Raw genomic sequence first — 6,033 nt, 5'->3', positions numbered from 1 at the left:
AGGCTAAAAAAAGCAGACACTAGTAACATTTGTAGTCCAAAAAGTGGACACTACAAACTTTGTAATGAAAGAAAGCACACAGTACAAGCCCTTGTAATGTAAAATGCGAAGACTACAGACATTTGTAGTCAAAAAAGCAGACATTACAAAACTTTGTAATGAAAAAAGCGCACACTACAAGCCTTTGTAATGAAAAAGGCAGAGACTACAAACATTTGTAGTCAAAAAAGCGGACACTACAAAAATTTGTAATGAAAAAAGCGCACACTACAAACATTTGTAATAAACAAGGTAGAGACTACAAACATTTGTAGTCAAAAAAGCGGACACTACAAACATTTGTAATGAAAAAAGTGCACACTACAAGCCTTTGTAATGACAAAGGCAAAGACTACAAACATTTGTAGTCCAAAAAGCGGACACTACAAACTTTAGTAATGAAAAAAGCGCACACTAGTAATTTTACAAAGACTACAAACATTTGTAGTCAAAAAAGCGCACACTACATGCATTTGTAGTCTAAAAAGCGGACACTACAAAGTTTAGTAATGAGAAAAGTGCACACTAGTACTTTTTGTAGTGAAAAAGTGGATAGTACAAACCAAACTGATATTATGTAATGACTTTCCAAATTAGGAAATATGCGAACATCGTTATAAACAATGACAACACTAAGCTAGCCACTAACTCCAGTGGCCCAAAGAGTGTGGGAAACAGTTCCCAACCTAAGTGTGCATTGTGCCTGACATTAGGTGTGGCAGAAAAAAGTGTAACGCTTTTCCCAATTAGGAAATGGCGAAATTGGGAAATAGTGTGCACATCATCATTAACAATGACAACACCATGCTAGCCATTAACTCTTCTGGCCAAAAAAGCGTGGGAAACAGTTCCCAACCTAAATGCGCACTGTGCCTGACATCAGCTGTGTCTGAAAAAAGTGTAACACTTTTCCCAATTAGGAAATAGTGCGGACATCGTCATGAACAATGACAACACTAAGCTAGCCACTAACTCCAGTGGCCCAAAGAGTGTGGGAAACAGTTCCCAACCTAACTGCACACTGTGCCTGACATTAGGTGTGGCAGAAAAAAGTGTAACGCTTTTCCCAATTAGGAAATGGCCCAATTAGGAAATAGTGCGCACACCAAAGCAGACACTACAAAATTTTAGCCTCACTTCAGTCAAAGCTATTGCTAAATATATGTAAACAAACTTCGAAATGAGGGTTTTCTGCCTTCCTCTGCCTAAATAAAAATAGATTATGGTTCCTGATACCATGGTATGGTATGAGGGTGCATGGTATGGCATGGTATGGTATGGTATGGGAGTGTGATACCATGGTATGGTATGGTATGGGAGTGTTGGTATGGTATCATATGAGGGTGCTATACCATGGTATGGTATGGTATGGGAGTGCAATACCATGGTATGGTATGGTATGGGATGGGATGGGATGGGATGGGATGGGATTGCAAAACCATGGTATGGTATGTTATGGGAGTGCAATACCATGGTATGGTATGGTATGAGAGTGCAACAAGGGATTACAATACCATGGTATAATATTTTGATAATGGAGACTCTGACAAGACTTTGGATTGGACAGATTCACTTAGCTTCAATAAATTGGACCAAATATTATGACAAAGAAGACTTTGGCCAAACACTCAGGACAACAATACTTGATTCCAACATATGTAGTGTTTAAGAAAATTGAGATTATATGATGGTGTTGTTGGCCATACTATATGTGTATGCTATGTAAGTAGGCAGGACTGTCTGATTGGCCCTACTGGGCAAAATATATTTAACCTATTATTGAAAGCATTCATATTAATGGCTTTTCAGGAATGAAAAAACCCTCAATTGAACTGATTTTTAAAGGTTGGAGTTAACTATCTGGCCTCCACTTGGAATTGGAAATCTTAGCAAAAACCTGAAAGCATTTCCACTTTTCTTTTCTTCTCTATGACCACTTCATCACAATAGATGTGGTTTTGTTTGATTTGGATGAATATTGTTCTAATAGAAAGGATTGGGAAAGATATGTATCATTAAATGGCTTTGGATGCATTGGAAAGCTGGGATAAAGCCTATTTCAACTCATTTTCAATAGATGGTTTGGACTATCTGGCCTCAATTTGTAGCCTAATATCTTAGGAAAAACCTGGAGAACCACCCCACAAAAAATGGCACCCAATGGACCAGTATTGCAGCCTGCAGAAATAATATATATATTTTGGAAAAGGACCCCAGACACCCTATGACAGCTTTGGTATGATGGTATGAAGTGACATCATACCATCTGGTATGGTATAACAGGACATGGTATGGTATGGTGACATGGTATTGGTATGGTATGGTAACATGGTATTGGTATGAGTGGGGTATGGTATGGGTTTTACATTCCATGGTACCATGGTATTGGTATGGAGCTCATATACCACCCCGGAATGGGTACCCCCAAGGTACCCTAAATCAAGGAATTGATGTACCTCATAGGTACCCAAAAATGGGTGACTGAAGTGCATTTTGGCCTGTTTTAGACAAAACAAGCCATTTTCCAAAGCCTCTACAGACCTAAGCGCTCAGTATTTTTGACTGATTCTTTGATAGGCTCATTCAGGTTAACCAGAGGTATGTTCTGGATACCTCCCCAGCTAGTGCATATTTTTTTCCAGATGCCAAAAATGGCCTCCAGAATAAAAACCTTCTCAAGGCTCCAGCTTTCACTGAAATTAGTCCATACCAAGGGAAGTGTAACACAACTACATAATGTAAAAGAATACACAAATACATTTGAGGTACAATAGATTCTTAGAAAGAACCAGAAAATGACCCAACCTTCATTCTTTTTGCACTCATCTGTAAATTAATCAACTCCCAATTACAGGCAAATTTGAAATCACCATGTAAATAGGAGATACAACAACCATGGAATGTGAGTTGTAAGTCAAAGTTATGTTATGTCCCACTTCTGAGAGGAGAGAGGCCACAAGCTGTGACAGCAGAGATTCTCAGCACCTCCTATTACAAGGAAATACCCTGACATAAATAAGAAAGAGGAGGCCATGAGATGTGATCATAGAGGTCCTTGACACCTCCAATTATGAGCCATTCACTGTCAGGTAAAGCCAGAAATGCAATGACCACAGGATGTGGATCGCAGAAAGTATACATACCTCCAGGATGAGAGAACAATTGTAAAGTGTGAGTTGTAGAGGTAAGTGCCACAGAGGTGTTCATAGAAGTACATACCACTCCAAGGATGGTGGAATCATTACACCCAACACACAGAAAGTAGAAGTAGTAGAGAACAAATACAAGAAATGATCATAGAAGTCAAGACATTATGCTCAACACACGGAAAGTAGTAGCAGTATAGTAGTAGTGGAGAACAACCACTAGAGGTGATCGTAGAAGTACACATCACTCCCAGGAAGATGGAGTCATTGTGCTCAACACACAGAAAGTAGTAGTGGAGATCAACCACCAGAGGTGATCATAGAAGTACACATCATTATCAGGAAGATGGAGTCATTGTGCTTGACACAATGGAAAGTAGAAGTAATAGAGAATGACCACAAGAAGTGATTGTAGAAGTCCTTGCCCCTCCCAGGACAGTCACGTCATCGTGCTTGACACATGGAAAATAGTAGTGACAGAAGAGAATGACTGCCAGAAGTGAATCATAGAAGTATGTGCATAGTAGTAGAGAACAAATGCCAGATGCGATTGTAGAAGTACACACCACTCCCAGGACAATCAAGTCATTGTGCTCAACACACAGAAAGTAGTAGTAGTAGTTGAGAATGACCACCAGAGGTGATCATAGAAGTACACACCACTTGCAAGACGGTTGAGTTTTAACAAAGAGACAGAAATACCCCAATTGCAATGATCACGAAAAGTACTAGAAAACATCTCCATGCACGAAGCACAAAGGAAATGTGTAAAAGGAGACAAGAAAGTAGATGGGGAAGATATGGAAGGTAGTGGTGACTCCCCTTAGCTGGTTATGCCTCGAGCCTCTATGTGAGGGTTAGTTGTCCTGACAAGAGAGCAGCAAGATGCCAAGCTCAAGAACAACAAAATGTTGGACTTTGGTGACAGTGAATCACAATTGGCGAAAGGCAGGATGCCACACTCAAGAAACAAGATGTTAAAATCAAGATGACCACACAAGTTTAAGGTGAATCACTGTTGACCGACATGAGAACGGCAAGATACCGAACTCACAAACAACCAGTTGTTGAACTTGTGGTGACCACCAGAAATGAATCACCAACGAAGTATCAGTAAGATGCCAAACTCAAGAACAACAAGTAGGCAATGGCACAGGTAAACCCATGGGTACCCAGACATCAACCCATACCTCAACCCTGCAGGGTATATACCCTACAACCCAGGGGTAAGTCGAGCCCGGGTATTGTGGGGTATTCACGGGTATGGGCACCCCAGCAGGGTTATCATACTTACATAGATACAACGTCGCTACTACTTGTGAGGAAGAAAAAATAGATACCAGCAATTATATGTTTCCACGGCAAGTCCTACTAAGTACATCTCCAAGCTTATCGAGCTCGATCTTGGCGTCCACCTCACTGAGGACTGTGACGGCCTCCACATCTGAATCTTTGACTAGTCCAGCGAGGCTCCAAGAACCAAGGCAGAGAAGAGCGCGCGTGGACTGTGTAGAGAGTCGGCTCCAAGTGTGGGAGAGGATGAGCCGTCCACGGCTGAAAAGCCGCTCGACGTCAGTTGATGTAGCTGAACAATGGGTTAAGGGTTAGCAATAGAACGGAAACAGGGTAGAGTTTACACACACCTGGAATAGAAAGGTAGTCCAGGGCCATACGGTGAAGTCGAGGGTAAGTTTGCCGCTTCTCGTACCACCATCGGAGAGGAAACCGGGTGGTCTCGGTCGGAGTGCTAAGATAGAGCCGCAGTTCGTCGAGGAGAGTCTTGGACTTAGAAGGCTTCGCCAGGGCAGGGAGATTGTCGAAGATGTTTTTAGACTCCTGTAGTTGACGATGAGGGAATGAAAGCTAAGAAGATCGTTCCAACGTACATCGTCCTGAGCATCCAGTGAGTCATCCTCATTCAACTTGTCCTCGCCTTCAACGGATTCGCCACCACTATCAGAGCCGGAGGCGGATGTGTACGATCGTTCAAACTCGTCTCGAACGAGCGCTTCTGCCGTGTCAATCCAGTCTGAGGTCCACCCCGCACGTCGGAAATACTCGAGCTTGTGTTCTGGGTGAAGAACTAGAGGTAGAGAATTGATTAGAAAAGATGTATCAATGACTTAAAGAGCTTACCCATTGCAATCCGATAAACTTCGGCCTCGTCAGTCAAAGAGTAGTACTTGTTCAATGTTTTCTTCGCAAGACGAAGGGCGTATCGAATCACTGGATGAGTGTCGCTGTTGGGTTTGATTGCATTGGTGAATACCGTGTCGATATGGTCCATAGCGGGGATGACATAGGCCAAGTTTGGGGTACCACGCGAAAAGTATTGGGTGCCGTCTTTGAGAATCTAAGGTGAAGGCATGGTCAATACAAGCAATAATTCAGAACAGGAACATCGTTTGTTCTGTCGCGTGACTGTGCGACCTAAAGGAAGTAAACAAAGAACTCACGTTCAACGTCTCCTTGAGCTCGCCAGCAATCCGCCACTCCGTATCGGTTAGCTCATATTTGCGCAAGTCATTCTTGAGGTCGGAGGTAACGTATTCGATCGCTTTCCTGTACTTCACCGTGAAACTGAGCATGTCGTAGGTTGAGTTCCATCGAGTTGTCACATCCCGCGGCATGATTTGTATGGGCAATGCCAGTTCTTCAAGACACGATTTCCATGCCAGTAATAGGAGGGTGGTAGAGTTGACGAGAGCGTAAGCCAGTTTTCGGAGCTGGAGACATTGTTAGCAAAGGTATGTATGCACCACTGCAACTTACCTTGACAAGCACTCGGCTCACAGGCCGAATGTTCGCTGCCAGCTCAAGACGTTCGTCATCAGTCATCTCATTAGAC

This window comes from Laccaria bicolor, genomic scaffold, assembly GCF_000143565.1.
Source record: "Laccaria bicolor S238N-H82 LACBIscaffold_3 genomic scaffold, whole genome shotgun sequence".
Lineage (NCBI taxonomy): Eukaryota > Fungi > Basidiomycota > Agaricomycetes > Agaricales > Hydnangiaceae > Laccaria > Laccaria bicolor.
Note: the sequence above shows the minus strand (reverse complement) of the source record.